The sequence below is a fragment of the Protopterus annectens genome, chromosome 3.part1 (genome assembly GCF_019279795.1).
Source record: "Protopterus annectens isolate FY-2018-M chromosome 3.part1, PAN1.0, whole genome shotgun sequence".
Taxonomy (NCBI): Eukaryota; Metazoa; Chordata; order Ceratodontiformes; family Protopteridae; genus Protopterus; species Protopterus annectens.
Window position 1 is genome coordinate 1,441,053,101 of NC_056732.1, and position 16,447 is coordinate 1,441,069,547.

At 43.4% G+C, this 16,447-nt stretch overlaps 1 protein-coding gene across 1 annotated transcript in view; it reads left to right on the forward strand.

Moving 5' to 3' along the window:
- The window catches only part of FAM171A1 (family with sequence similarity 171 member A1), a 1,600,715-nt gene that overhangs the window by 1,015,519 nt on the left and 568,749 nt on the right, over positions 1–16,447 (forward strand). The gene's annotated exons all lie outside the window — the stretch shown is intronic.

Here is a 16,447-nt window from a genome sequence, read left to right on the forward strand (position 1 = left end):
GAAGCCATGGCAGGTCCCTGGTGACCTGGGTTTGAGTTTTGACTAGAAGATCTGGGTGCTGGGTGTGCTAACTTAAAGGTAGGGGTCTCAACACTTGAGGTGGACATTCCATCCTTGGGGATGAAGGTTGTGGGAAGTCCCTACTTTGTGCCTGTCCCCCAAAAGGTGTCAGATAAACAGCAGTCTGTTGTCAAGAGAGAGCAGTGGCCCTACCAGGCACTGTGTTGCAGTCAAGTTAATGCTGTCTGTGTGGAAGCATGCTCTTTAACACCAGTATATTAGGTCCTGTTTCTGAATTGTGAGTGCAGCTTGGTTACAAGGATATGGGAAAAGATGGAACAACTTGGAAGCCCCTCTCTAGTGTCACCACCACTGGGTTGTTCTGTCCCCCAGGGTGTTTCCTGTTCTTTGTGGGGGGAGCATAAACCAGACCTTTGGCTAATGGGAAGTAGGAGGTACTTAGACTTTTAGATGGTCAGAGAAGTGGGACTCAGAAATAAAGTGAGAAAAAGAAATGTAAAGCTATATTAAGGATATATTAAGTTTGATATTTGAAATGCTGAGTAATGGAGGTGTGTCTGCTTTCTGTCATCTTATAAATGGTAATCTTTGGTGCTAAGAACTGAAATGGAACCTCAAGGAGCCAGCTGAAGAGTCTGTATTGAATTTGAGTGGAATCATGACTTTGAGTAATATCTGCCTAGAACTGCCAATTCATCCTGGATAATGTAATAGTAAAGATGAGCTAGTGAAGTTAGTATATTGTGTAGAAGGAGCTGGTTGTGATATACAGCAAGTACAGAGAGTCAAGTAACCAGTGCTAAAACCAGACTGACCAAATGGACATGCTTGTGTTAGTGAATAACTGGTATGACCAGGAAGGACTTGGCAGGAAGACTGACTGGTCTTTGGGATTAAGTGCTGTTAGAAGGTGGATGGAGTCCGAAAAATGGATTTTGGGATTCTGACAGTCAGATGGGTAAAGAACCAAATAAACAAAATTTTTGAGATATTACAGGCTGAGAAAAGCTTGAGGTAATGTGTCTGCATTTGGACAGTGTCAGTATATCATTGTTGTTTAAGATAGAGAGACTTGGTGTAAGTGATTCTGTATGCAGCTGGATTAGAGTTGTGCCTGTACCCAAATGATGACTGCAGCGTAGATGCCTGAGGAACCAGCTAAGGGCAGGAGTGAGTGCCTAATGTTAGCTTTCTCTTTCTGAGAGAGAGGAAGCAGCCTGGCCAGCTGCAATGTTGACACAATGGGGACCCTGATAATGCCACAGGCAGTACTGTGGGCTGAGGCATGTGTGACCACCAAGGTGTGCATTTACTCAGAAACAGTGTTTGACTCTGTATGCATGAACAATGTAGGCTTCTGTATATGTCATACTTCATTCTGGGGTAATGGAAGTAGGTTCAAAACCAGTGAAACTTTGATGGCTGCTTAGAAGATGGCACCCTTTGAACAATTTTGCTCACAGTGAATGAATTGTTTGATTGGGTAACAACATGGCTTATGGTCAGCAGAGTGGTAAGAAAAGCTAAATTTGAAGATGGGATTTGACAGCTTGCCTGAACTTCAAAGTTCATTGTTTGGAGAAATTGGCTTTTAGAACATTGGACAAGTTGTATATAGTTAGAGAAAGATGAATGTAGTTTCTTTTTTAATAACTTAGCCAACCTAAATATTGATCTGATATTTTCTCTTCCATCCATTCCTCAACGATGTTATTCAGATCTGACCTCAGCTACTCTAGACTTTAAGAACCATCACTCAGGATCCTGCCCTTATCTGTAGTCCCCTCCTACCCTCAACATTACCTCAGATCTTTTTTTCTGCTCATCAAGATCAGGCATGATTCCTTCGCTCTGGGTCTGCTTAAATATAGACACACACACACGTATATATGGGACACTGTCAGATTATCAAAGCTTCAAAACTTCGAAAGTCATATGGTCAGGAGTTTTGAAACTCAATGTTTTGAATGGAGATCGCTGTACCGCATGGAATGGGAAATTTTCCCTTTTCCCCAATGTAGTGCAATCTTAGAGCTGTATTTAATTAGCATGGGGTGTTGAAGACGCAGCCACCCACATGGGGCATACAGGGGGATTGCCTCCCTGCAAAAATGTTAAAAGTAGAATTTTTTTCTTATGTTTTTTATTTTAATGTTTGAAGTTCTGAAACTTTGATTATATGGTCTCGGCCATATGAATTTTGAAGTTTTGGAATTTTGATACTCTAACATAGATCCACGTGCGTGTGTGTGTGTATGTGTAAATATATATATATATATATATATATATATATATATATATATATAATATATATATACACACACACACACACAGAGAGCAAGAGGTGTGTGTGTGTGTGTGTGTGTGTGTATACATATATATATATATATATATATATATATATATATATATATGTGTGTGTGTGTGTTCAGGTAGGTACTAGGCTAATCTGCCCAAGGGCATTTATAACCCTAGTTAGAGTAAATCGCCGCCCATTGATTAATTAACTGATCCTCTGTCATGCAGAGCCAATGAAGTGATCCCAGGGATGTATTTTCTGTTACCCATCAACTCAAGGTTTCTCTTGAAGAGTGTTAGTGAGGGGCTCTGTCTGATGCAATTGGGACAGAAATCTATCCCTCCATCCCTCTCTCCCTCCAGCATGTTCTATTTATTGTTGTCGTGAGGTTTACCTTACTAGAGCGTGGCTCAGAGTGACTTGGATTTCTTTAGGTGAGCATGTCCATCAATTCTGAGTTGGACATGGCTTTGTAAGTCAGGCAGAGATCACCTGTGAGTAAGCGATATGCTACTGAGTACAGCGGAGTTTTTAGTCGGGCTGCATAGGACATATGTTTGAGGCCAGTAATCCTCTTGGTGAGGTACTTTTGCGGTCTTTCCAGCTGTTGGAAGTGTCTTGTGAGGTACATCCCAAATGGGGCATTGTACTCTATGATGGGTCTAATGAGTGAAGAGTAGAGGGCACTATAACCTCTTTATTTCTAGATGTGAATCCTTTAGTAATTAGATGGGCCACATTCCCATCGGGGGTAGTTAGCAGATATACTTGCAGTCACTCAGTTACCTGGGAATTTTCACTAGGATTTACCCTTATCTGGACGACTGTCTTATTCAGGCAGACAGCAAGAATGTCTTACTCCAGCATCTACAGTTTGCTCAGAATCTTCTCAAGTTCCTGGGATTCATTGTAAACATAAAAAAGTCAAATTTGACACCCTCACAACAGATAATTTTTCTGGGCGCTTCTCTAAACACAACAACCCAGATGGCATTTCTGACATATGAAAAACAGTTACAGCTGGCTTCAACTTTCAAAACCTTGGCAACTACAACTCCGCTATCTGCAAGGAGATTCCTGCAGGCTCTGGGTTACATGGCCTCCTGCATCCTTCTTGTACCATATGCAAGACTACATATGAGGAAAATACAGTGGTACCTAAAAAGTGTATGGTCTCAGCATTGTCACAGTCTAGACATACTGATCTCCGTCCTGCCTTGTCTTCAAAAGGAATTCCTTTGGTGGTCCAAGGCATGTACTCTGAACAAAGGAAAACCCTTCTGTCTGCCTCCTGCCACTCAGATTCTAACTACGGACGCCTCAGATTATGCATGGGGAGCCCATTTTCAGGGCAACTGTCTGCAGGGCCTTTGGACAAAGGATCAGAAGCACCTGCATATCAATTTAAAGGAAATGTTAGCCATTCAGAAAAGCTCTATTGGCCTTCAGGAATCTTCTACAACCAGGACAACTACTGATACGGACAGACAACACCACAGTTATGTGGTACATAAGCAAGGGGGATCTCATTCCTGTCCCCTTTGCAGACTTGCCATGGATCTTTGGAACACAGCTCTAGCTTGCAATCTGGACCTTCAAGCACAGTTGCTACCAGGAAAGCAAAACTTCCTGGCAGACAGTCTGAGCAGAAACCTTTCGGATCCACACAAATGGATGTTGAACTCCGAAATATTCGAGATGATTACAGCAGTCTGGGGATGTCCTCACATAGACCTCTTTGCATCCCACGTCAATCATCAACTACAAATTTTTTGCACCAGGACTTTCCACGATCTAGCTTGGAAAGTGGATGCTCTATCATTCAGTTGGAGAAACCTCTCGGGATATGCCTTTCCGCCTCTTCCTCTTCTTCCACAGGTATTACTAAAGATCAAGCAGGACAAGCCCAAGAAGATAATCTTGCTGGCCCCAAATTAGCCTTGACAGTCTTGGTACCCAACACTGAAAAACCTTTGTCTACAGCCACCCTGGGTTTTACCACAGATTCCGAACCTTCTGTCCCAACACCAGGGTCAGATTCTACACTCCCATGTCAAAACTCTCAGCCTGGTGGCCTGGTTAATCCAGGATCTTTGATTTATTCTCTCCTACCCAAGCAGGTTATGGATGTCATTTTAGAAGCCAGATGTTCTAGCACTAGAAAATCTTATGCAGGAAAATGGAAAAGATTTTGTTCCTGGATGCAGGCTCAGGATTCTGATCCTCTTATTCCTAACATTCCTCAGATTTTACTTTACCTGTCAGACCTCTTACATAAGGGTCTCTCTTTCTTTTCCATAAAGATACATGCCTCTGCTATTTCTGCCCATTATAATACAGACCCTCCTATCTTTTCCCACCAGCTTATGAGACAATTTCTCAGAGGAGCTAAGAACTTAAGGCCCCCTAGATCTCCTCCCATTCTTGCTTGGGATCTCAACTATGTTTTGGAAAAGCTCACCTTACCTCCTTTTGAGCCTGCTACCTCATCTGACATCAAGTTTTTATCTTGGAAGACAGCCATCCTGTTAGCTCTGACCTCTGCCAGGAGGGTTTCAGAGTTGCAAGCCCTTATGGCTGTGGAACTTTATATTATTTTTCATCAAGACAGGGTGTCTTTAAGGACTAATCCTACTTTCATGCCTAAGGTGGTTTCCAAAATGGCTTTAAATCAAACTATTCACTTGCCAACTTTTTTCCCCACTCCTCAAAATAAAGGGGAAAGGATCTTACATTCCTTGGATGTACACAGACAACTACGTTTTTACCTGGACAGAACCAAGAACATCAGGAAATCAGAGCAATTGTTTGTTTCTTATGCTTCAAGTTCCCAAGGTAAAGCCATTTCAAAACAGACCATTTCTAAATGGATTGCTCATGGATTCAGATTTTGCTATTCACACCATGGAAAGCAAATCCCAGGGAGTATAAGGACTCACTCTACCAGAGCTGCTGCCACTTCAGCTGCCTTCCTCAGGGGAGTTCCTACCAAAGTCATTTTGGAAGCTGCAACTTGGAGTTCAGTGCATACTTTTTCCAAGCACTACAATCTACCTCTCTACTCTAAGTCTAGGGCAGGCTTTGCTTCTGCAGTCTTGCAGGGCCTTATAGCCGCCCCCTCTACTTTATGACCACCTCCCTTTCTTTCTGCTTTGGGATTCTACCCTACAGTCATGACTGCAACAGTGAAACACGATGAACATAGTACAGTTGTGTACACTTACCATAAATGTAGATGTTCAAGTGTCTTCACTGTTGCAGTCTGGGTTTCCCTCCCACCTGTCCCCTCTTATTTTTCTTTTGTGTGGTTCCTTTTTTTTCACCCTTCTTCTGAGGTGTATTTGCAAAGGGTATGGGACCTTACTCATTTTGGAACTTCTGACATCTGGGGCAAGAAAAACTGGAGAACATGGCGTCGGCTGTCAGCTTTATACTCCTGGCACTCTGACGTCAGGGAGCATGGCTGAACAGCTGACGTCGGACCCAGACTTTGGGATTCTGGCCGACTGAGGACTGCCTGCCGGCAGGGGAGAACCCTACAGTCATGACTGCAACAGTGAAGACACTCGAACATCTACATTTATGGTAAGTGTACACAACTGTACTTTTTGGCCCATTTCAAAGATTGGGTGTCCCTTAGGAGTAGCCCTTGCCTGATAAAGGTGCTTCACCCCATTTCATTGCCTGCTTTGCCCCATGTGGGGGGAAAACTTGAAATGACTAAGCAAATGCTTTCCTACTGGATTTGTAACATCATTGTGCTTGGTCCCCAGACCACTAACCACTTGTTGGAAAATACTGTCAAAAGTGTCACCAAGTGGGTCAAGGCTGCTTCCATTTCTTGCTTTGAAAATCTCAGTTTCAGAAATTTGTGCTGCGTTCTCCAGGCTTAATTGTTAGGCTGTGGTCTCCTTTAGTACCTCCTTGTCTCAGTGCTGTCCTTTGAACCATGTGTGTGTTTTTGCTGTCCCTCAGCTTTGAGCTTTCAGGAAGGTTAATTTGGTAATGTGTAAGATTTTTCTTAGCAGCTACCCACTGCAGAAAGCCTTTAGTTGTGTGTAATGGTTATGTAATCACTAGTTGATCTGAGAGGAGGCCTCCATGTTGGACAAGAATGAAGTTCTGTATTCTTGCATTATTTTCTGTTTCTTTTGGTTTGCTCAAAGTATGAGGGTGACCTGAGGAATATGTAGTGACCATTATAGTTCAGTGTGACATGTGCCTGCCATAGGCATGTGTGTCCCCAAGTGCAGAAGCTAGAGAAAATTTTGGTTTGTGCCAAGCAAGGAATATCATTATGAGGAAACCTCCACATTTATCCATTGCAGGAGGTCTTGTACTTATATGAACTGATGTAGTGAGTACAAAAGTGTTATTTTTACCAAGAATAATAATTCCTATTCCTAATTTGTCCCAAGAATGACAGCAATGCATGTTCCCAATCTTGCAACATAAAATAATTTTGTTTTAACTGTTAAATGTATAATCTCTTTTGTATGGCGATGTACGTGCTAGGTGTAGCGTCATTTGTTAGTATCTCTTGTTGAAACACACAGATTCAGTGGTATGCATTGTGTATTGTTCTAGTTATAGGAAAATAATTGTGCTTGCAGAGCACCAAAAGACTTCTAAACTTTGTGGAGATGGAAAAAAACCCTGAAAGTATCATTTATTTATTTTTTTTGTGATAAGTCTGTATATCAGTTGATCTACACACGCAGTTTGACTGAAAATGTGTATTTTGTCTTGCTTTATAGGTTTTCGAGCTCAGCCAAAAATTCATTTTCCAAGAAGAGCATTGAATTTGCCCATAAATTCTTCATACAATAACTTGACAGTTTTTCTAACTGTTGCATCCTCTCCATGGGAACTGGATAGTTTTCCTTACCTTCAGGGAGTAGATGGAAATGGAACAGGTAAGAGTATAGATCAAAGCAGGCAAGTTATTTTGAGAATTCTAAGGGAGATGGCAGAAATGCTGCACATTATTCCTATATTGTTGCAGGAAATTGGTAGGCGCTATATGTGCTCTTCAGTGCACTCTTTGTTGAGAGTGACTTTGCACCCAAAATGTAAAACTGATTGCTTCTTTGCTTCAAGGGATGAAGCCATGGCAGGTCCCTGGTGACCTGGGTTTGAGTTTTGACTAGAAGATCTGGGTGCTGGGTGTGCTAACTTAAAGGTAGGGGTCTCAACACTTGAGGTGGACGTACCATCCTTGGGGATGAAGGTTGTGGGAAGTCCCTACTTTGTGCCTGTCCCCCAAAAGGTGTCAGATAAACAGCAGTCTGTTGTCAAGAGAGAGCAGTGGCCCTACCAGGCACTGTGTTGCAGTCAAGTTAATGCTGTCTGTGTGGAAGCATGCTCTTTAACACCAGTATATTAGGTCCTGTTTCTGAATTGTGAGTGCAGCTTGGTTACAAGGATATGGGAAAAGATGGAACAACTTGGAAGCCCCTCTCTAGTGTCACCACCACTGGGTTGTTCTGTCCCCCAGGGTGTTTCCTGTTCTTTGTGGGGGGAGCATAAACCAGACCTTTGGCTAATGGGAAGTAGGAGGTACTTAGACTTTTAGATGGTCAGAGAAGCAGTGGGACTCAGAAATAAAGTGAGAAAAAGAAATGTAAAGCTATATTAAGGATATATTAAGTTTGATATTTGAAATGCTGAGTAATGGAGGTGTGTCTGCTTTCTGTCATCTTATAAATGGTAATCTTTGGTGCTAAGAACTGAAATGGAACCTCAAGGAGCCAGCTGAAGAGTCTGTATTGAATTTGAGTGGAATCATGACTTTGAGTAATATCTGCCTAGAACTGCCAATTCATCCTGGATAATGTAATAGTAAAGATGAGCTAGTGAAGTTAGTATATTGTGTAGAAGGAGCTGGTTGTGATATACAGCAAGTACAGAGAGTCAAGTAACCAGTGCTAAAACCAGACTGACCAAATGGACATGCTTGTGTTAGTGAATAACTGGTATGACCAGGAAGGACTTGGCAGGAAGACTGACTGGTCTTTGGGATTAAGTGCTGTTAGAAGGTGGATGGAGTCCGAAAAAATGGATTTTGGGATTCTGACAGTCAGATGGGTAAAGAACCAAATAAACAAAATTTTTGAGATATTACAGGCTGAGAAAAGCTTGAGGTAATGTGTCTGCATTTGGACAGTGTCAGTATATCATTGTTGTTTAAGATAGAGAGACTTGGTGTAAGTGATTCTGTATGCAGCTGGATTAGAGTTGTGCCTGTACCCAAATGATGACTGCAGCGTAGATGCCTGAGGAACCAGCTAAGGGCAGGAGTGAGTGCCTAATGTTAGCTTTCTCTTTCTGAGAGAGAGGAAGCAGCCTGGCCAGCTGCAATGTTGACACAATGGGGACCCTGATAATGCCACAGGCAGTACTGTGGGCTGAGGCATGTGTGACCACCAAGGTGTGCATTTACTCAGAAACAGTGTTTGACTCTGTATGCATGAACAATGTAGGCTTCTGTATATGTCATACTTCATTCTGGGGTAATGGCAGTAGGTTCAAAACCAGTGAAACTTTGATGGCTACTTAGAAGATGGCACCCTTTGAACAATTTTGCTCACAGTGAATGAATTGTTTGATTGGGTAACAACATGGCTTATGGTCAGCAGAGTGGTAAGAAAAGCTAAATTTGAAGATGGGATTTGACAGCTTGCCTGAACTTCAAAGTTCATTGTTTGGAGAAATTGGCTTTTAGAACATTGGACAAGTTGTATATAGTTAGAGAAAGATGAATGTAGTTTCTTTTTTAATAACTTAGCCAACCTAAATATTGATCTGATATTTTCTCTTCCATCCATTCCTCAACGATGTTATTCAGATCTGACCTCAGCTACTCTAGACTTTAAGAACCATCACTCAGGATCCTGCCCTTATCTGTAGTCCCCTCCTACCCTCAACATTACCTCAGATCTTTTTTTCTGCTCATCAAGATCAGGCATGATTCCTTCGCTCTGGGTCTGCTTAAATATAGACACACACACACGTGTATATATGGGACACTGTCAGATTATCAAAGCTTCAAAACTTCGAAAGTCATATGGTCAGGAGTTTTGAAACTCAATGTTTTGAATGGAGATCGCTGTACCGCATGGAATGGGAAATTTTCCCTTTTCCCCAATGTAGTGCAATCTTAGAGCTGTATTTAATTAGCATGGGGTGTTGAAGACGCAGCCACCCACATGGGGCATACAGGGGGATTGCCTCCCTGCAAAAATGTTAAAAGTAGAATTTTTTTCTTATGTTTTTTATTTTAATGTTTGAAGTTCTGAAACTTTGATTATATGGTCTCGGCCATATGAATTTTGAAGTTTTGGAATTTTGATACTCTAACATAGATCCACGTGCGTGTGTGTGTGTATGTGTAAATATATATATATATATATATATATATATATATATATATATATATATATATATATACACACACACACACAGAGAAGAGCAACTGTGTGTGTGTGTGTGTGTGTGTGTGTATATATATATATATATATATATATATATATATATATATATATATGTGTGTGTGTGTGTTCATAGGTAGGTACTAGGCTAATCTGCCCAAGGGCATTTATAACCCTAGCCAGAGTGTCGGCTTTCGCCGCCCCATTGATTAATTAACTGATCCTCTGTCATGCAGAGCCAATGAAGTGATCCCAGGGATGTATTTTCTGTTACCCATCAACTCGTCAAGGTTTCTCTTGAAGAGTGTTAGTGAGGGGCTCTGTCTGATGTAATTGGGACAGGAATCTATCCCTCCATCCCTCTATCCCTCCAGCATGTTCTATTTATTGTTGTGGTGAGGTTTAGCTCACTAGAGCGTGTGGCTCGCAGTGACTTGGATTTCTTTAGGTGGAGCATGTCCATCAATTCTGAGTTGGACATGGCTTTGTAAGTCAGGCAGAGATCACCTGTGAGTAAGCGATATGCTACTGAGTACAGCCGGAGTTTTTTTAGTCGGGCTGCATAGGACATATGTTTGAGGCCAGTAATCCTCTTGGTGAGGTACTTTTGCGGTCTTTCCAGCTGTTGGAAGTGTCTTGTGAGGTACATCCCAAATGGGGCATTGTACTCTATGATGGGTCTAATGAGTGAAGAGTAGAGGGGCACTATAACCTCTTTATTTCTAGATGTGAATCCTTTAGTAATTAGATGGGCCACATAGAAGGATTTCCTAACTACTTTGGCAGTATGATTGTCAAAGGAGAGATTACTATCTACCTGGGTCCCCAGGTCTCTTATTACCTCTTCTGTATTAAGGGGGCTGCCACCTATGTGGTAATTCGTGAGTGTTTTGTTTTTCCCAAATGGGATGACTATGCATTTTTTTGGCATTTAGCTTGAGGCCATGACTTTGACACCAGGTGTCAGTCTCAGTAAGGCCCTTTTGGAGGATGTCCGTGTCAGCCGGAGAGTCAATTATGGCTCCCAGTTTGCAGTCATCGGCAAACTTGGTTAGCCATAGTCCTCCTGTGTTTGCCTGTACTTCTGACAAGTATATGCCAAACAGTAGGGGTCCCAGAACCGAGCCTTGTGGGACACCACTTGTGACTGGTTTAGAGTTGGACCTGGAGCCCGCTGTTCTTAACGTGTGAGTTCTGTCTGTAAGCCAGTTGGCAACCCATCTCATGACGTAGGGGTTTATGTTCAGGCTGGTGAGTTTTTCTGTAATACCCGAATGGGGAATGGTGTTGAAAGCCTTGGAGAGGTCAAGACAGGCTGTGTGAACCACCTTTCCCTTGTCTATGGCCTTGGTGACTGTCTCGAAGTAGTCAGCCAGGTTTAGTAGGCATGATCTGTCCTTAACAAAGCCGAACTGGGTCAGGTCAAGTGTTTGGAGGATGTCCTTCAAGGATGCATCTGCAGTCATAACAAATGGGTTGTCCTGTCGTCAGGCAGCCCTTCGGTCAGCCGGATTCCAAAGTCTGGGTCCGGCTTCGGCTGATGTCGCACTTCACCCGACGTCATCTCTGCTGGTCTTCGGGTATAAAGGCATCAGCCGACGCCATTTTCCTCAGTCTTTCTTGCCGCGTTGCGCCCGAAGCAGAAGCTGTTCGCAAGTGCCGGTCGGTCAGATCCAGAGATTACTACTACCGAATACTACTTCGAAGACTTCTAAAAAGCTAAGTACCCCGTTGGGGACTCTTTCTTGCCTCAGCCGATGTCAGAAAAAGTCAATAACTGTTTAACTTGTGGGAAACAAATACCTCATAAAGATTTCCACTCTTACTGCCTGCCTTGCTTAGGCCCAGACCACGACGTAGCAGCCTGTTCGCCTGTGCTCTCTTCAACCGACGAACGCTTAGGCGCCGGTCGGAGTTTGCTGAACAGTTTTTCGGCTCAGATTTTGCGTACATTATGCCGTCGGATCCTCCGACTACCCAAATTGTTAAAAAACGCAAAGAAAAAGACCGACACTCGCGGTTTCGGCCGAAACCACGGTTAAGCAAGCCGCGAGTGTCTCGGTTTCGGCTGAAACCGAAAGCGTCAATCTTCAGCCGAATCCATGACTACTACTGAGGCTCCTGCTACCTTAGTTGAATCGGCCTCAGAAGTTTTGCCTACTACTGTGGTTCCGAGTGATTTATCAGACACCATCCCTTTGGATGTCTCTACCCCAGCACGTGGTGCTGCTAGGCCTCTTGCAGCCATGTCTATTAAGGCCTTTGCCAGGGCTAAAGCAGCCAAAACTGTTAAATCAGTGCCTGTTAAGCCCCCTTCACACAGGCCCACTTCTAGTTCACAAATGCTTACTCTGGCAGAGGATTTAATATCCTTAATTAGAGGATCCCAATCTCACCCAGACAGGGCCTCTCAGCCCACAGAAAAGAGATCTAGGGCAGAGCCCCCCGAGCCAGTGTCCTCTGATGATTCTGCGGATGACTCAGACATTACAGACCAGCCAGAGGCTCCTTTTTCTACTTATGAAGATTCAGATGCTGAAGAATCCATTCCATCTGCCTCTCCACCAAGAGGAATTTTCCTTTGGGGAAACCTTACATGAGAGAACAATTCCAATGGCAGGGACAAGATTTCTCAGATTCAAGAAAAAGGCTTAGGACATTTCTGCACTTACCACAACATAGGCCCTTAGCTATACCTCCAGTACTGCCTGTTGTGGATGATGCATTTAATGATGTTTGCACCGCTCCTTATACTTTACCTCCAGCCCCTGCCAAACCAGATAGATTTTACAGGGTGCCAGACACTCATCACCACCTATACAAGGCCCCACTTGCAGATCCTGAGACTATATCCCAGGGGCCTAAGGCAGTAGCCTCGACCTCAGCAAAAAACCCTATTCCTTCTGAAAGGGAATCCAGGTCCTTAGAGAGATGGGGGAAAAAAGTTTACACCTCTGCTACTCTCTCAGCTAGAGCTTTAAACTGTCAGTCTCATATGATCCAATACCAAGAATTTATGCTTGATCAGTTAACTAAGAAGCTGTCCTCTTATGACTCCTTAGATAAGAAATATGTTTTAGAAATGGTAAATAACATCCAACAGGTTAGTAACCATTCTTTAAAATGTGGCTATGATGCACTGGAGGCTTCATTTAGATCAGCCATGACTGGCACAGTGATAAGAAGGCATGCATGGTTGAAAGAACAGGTCTTGCCGGATCATGTTAAAGCAAAGCTGTTAGATGCTCCTATGGATAAGACCAGTCTATTTGGTACACCTGCTCAGCAAGTAATGAAGAAAATGGAAGAGAAGGCAAAATCTGTACAAACAGTTAAGGATTTCTTACAGGTTCAGCCCCCAAGGTTTAGCAGGAACTGGCCTGCAAAAAATTGGTCCTTTCCAGACTCCTCAAAATCTCAGAGAGGCAGGAATAGACGCTCTAGAGGCAGAAATCAATCCAGAGGAGGTGCCTACAGAGGACGACAGTGGCAAGGCAATAACCGAGGCACAGACACAACCACTGCCACTACAACAGGACAATCACAGTGACTTGGCTCTGACACCGCCTACCAGGGAGCAAATAGCAGCACCTTTAGGCGGAAAGTTAGCCATATTTTCAAAAAATTGGCACTATATCACAAAAGACAAGTGGATTTTGCAAACCATAGACCAAGGCTACAGGTTCCACTTCCACACCTTACCAGTAAAAAGAGGAATGCCAAACCTACCTCCAAATCAAAAAACAGAAGCTCTAAAGCAGATAGCGGAATTAACAAAGATGAGAGCTGTGGAAAGAGTGCCTATAACAAAACAGGGCAAAGGATTCTACTCCAGACTCTTCCTAGTACCAAGGAAAGAGAAAAGTTGGAGACCTATTCTCGACCTGTCCGTCTTAAACACATACATCATTGTCCCAAAATTCAAAATGCTGACCCTACAGCAACTTCTTCCCATGCTGGGCAAGGAGTGTTGGCTGGTAACTCTAGATCTCAAGGAGGCATACCTGCACGTCCCCATACGACCAAATTGCAGAAGATACCTCAGATTTCTTGCAGGATCAGAGCATTATCAATTCTCAGCATTGCCCTTTGGCTTATCTACTGCCCAGAGTATTCACAAAATGCCTGGCATCAGTAATCGCTCACTGCAGGCTACAGGGAATCCAAATTTATCCATACCTGGACGACTGCCTGTTACAAGCGGACAACAAAAGCAAGCTGACAACAGATTTACAAAGAGTCATTTGCTTACTACAAGCCCTGGGATACACAGTCAATTTACAAAAGTCAAGACTGATACCATCCCAAACAAGAACATTCTTGGGTGCGGAATTGGACACAGTAAAACAAATGGCATTCCTAACGGCAGAAAACAAAAACAACTCCCTCTTTACTTCTTGGCATTAACAAAGCAGAACAAACTAACAGCAAGAAAAGTACTGCAGGCCTTGGGCTTCATGGCATCATGCATAATCTTGGTCCCACATGCCAGACTGCATATGAGAAAGCTACAGTGGTACCTAAAGAATTTATGGTCTCAACACAGGCACAGCTTAGCAACCGAAATCCCACTAATCCCATGCCTGAAACAGGAGTTCCTATGGTGGGCCCAAACATGCCAGTCAAACCCAGGCTTACCCTTCCACAACTTTCAAGCAAGCCAAACCATCACAACAGACGCCTCAGACCTAGGCTGGGGGGGCGCACATGTTGGACAAATGCATACAAGGATTGTGGACTCAAGGCCAGCTGCACCTGCACATAAACCAAAAAGAAATGCTGGCAGTAAAACTAGCAATCCAGAAATTCAGACCATTCCTCAAAGAAGGCCATTTAATGATAAGGACAGACAACACCACAGTCATGTGGTACATCAACAAACAGGGAGGCACTCATTCATACCCACTATGCAGAATGACTCTGGACCTTTGGAATATGGCTCTGAGCTACAACATCCAGTTACAGGCAATATTTGTGCCGGGAAAAGAAAACACCCTAGCAGACATGTTAAGCAGAACCACCTCAGATGCTCACGAATGGATGCTACACCCGGACATCTTCAAGGCCATCACAAAGAAATGGGGGATGCCACAAATAGACCTATTCGCATCCCCACTCAATCACCAGCTGAAAAAATTCTGCACAAGGACATACCACCCACTTGCATGGAAGGTTGGACTCTCTATCCTTCAGTTGGAAAGGCCTGACAGCATATGCATTTCCACCTCTTCCTTTGATGCACAAGGTACTACTGAAAATCAGAGAGGAATGCCCAAGGATAATCCTGATAGCTCCGAATTGGCCAAGACAACACTGGTATCCATTGCTGAGGAGCATGTCTAGGGGGAGAATGTGGTCAATACCCCTGATGCCTTTGATGTTAACTCAGAACAACTACAACATCATGCACCCAAACCTAAAAACCTTGCAACTGACTGCCTGGAACATCACATAGCAGCATCTAACCCAGACCTATCCCAAAGGGTTAAAGACATTATCCTTGAAGCACGCAGACCTTCAACAAGAAGGAACTATGCAGGAAAATGGAAAAGGTTTGTCATTTGGAGTGCTGAAAGAGGAAAAGATGTGTCGAACATAGATATTGCTAACATCCTGGAGTACTTGGCAGAGCTTCTACATACAGGCCTGTCGTATTCCTCCATCAAGATACATGCATCAGCTATTTCAGCAGAGTACAGCTTCGATCCACCTGTCTTTTCGCATCCTCTGCTCAGGCAGTTCCTCAGAGGGATCAAGAATGTAAAACCTCCTAGGAAACCACCATTGCCAGCATGGGACTTGAACTTTGTGCTAGAAAAATTAACACTCCCTCCAACTGAACCAGCAGCAACAGCAGATCTTCAACACCTATCATGGAAAACTGCTTTCCTACTGGCAATTACTTCAGGGTTTCGGAACTAGAGGCCTTAATGGCAGTACAACCCTTCCTAATCTTCCATCAAGATAGGGTGTCCATGAGAACTAATCCTACATTTATGCCTAAGGTGGTATCCAGAGTGTCTTTAAACCAGGCAATCCACCTACCTACCTTCTTTCCCAACCCACAGAACAGGGGGGAAAGACTGCTGCATACCTTGGATGTACATAGACAGTTACGCTACTACCTGGACAGAACCAAAGGTAACAGAAAAACTGACCAGCTTTTAGTAGCCTATGCAACAGGAAGGGAAGGAAAAGCAATTTCCAAACAGACAATCTCTAAATGGATAGGAAATTGCATAAGATTCTGTTACTCCTACCATGGAAAACCAATTCCACAGAACATAAGACCTCATTCTACAAGGGCAACAGCCACTACCACAGCTTTCTTACGAGGAGTGGCAACCAAGGACATTATTGAGGCGGCTACTTGGACCTCCGTGCATACATTTGCCAAGCATTATAATCTACCTCTATACTCTAGATCCCGAGCAGGGTTTGCCACTGCTGTACTGCAAGGGATCCTAACTACACCATATTTTTTCTTCCTCCACCCCTAGTTTGGCTATGGTATTCTACCCATTTGTTATGACTGCAGATGCATCCTTGAAGGACATAGTACAGTTTTGTACCTACCATAAATGTAGATGTCCGAACAGGATAGCATCTGCAGTCAGGATTACCCACCCTCCTTCCCCTCTGTGGTACTCCTAGGGTATTTACCCTCCTAATAGCTAGCTAGGGGGGAGTCTCTTAT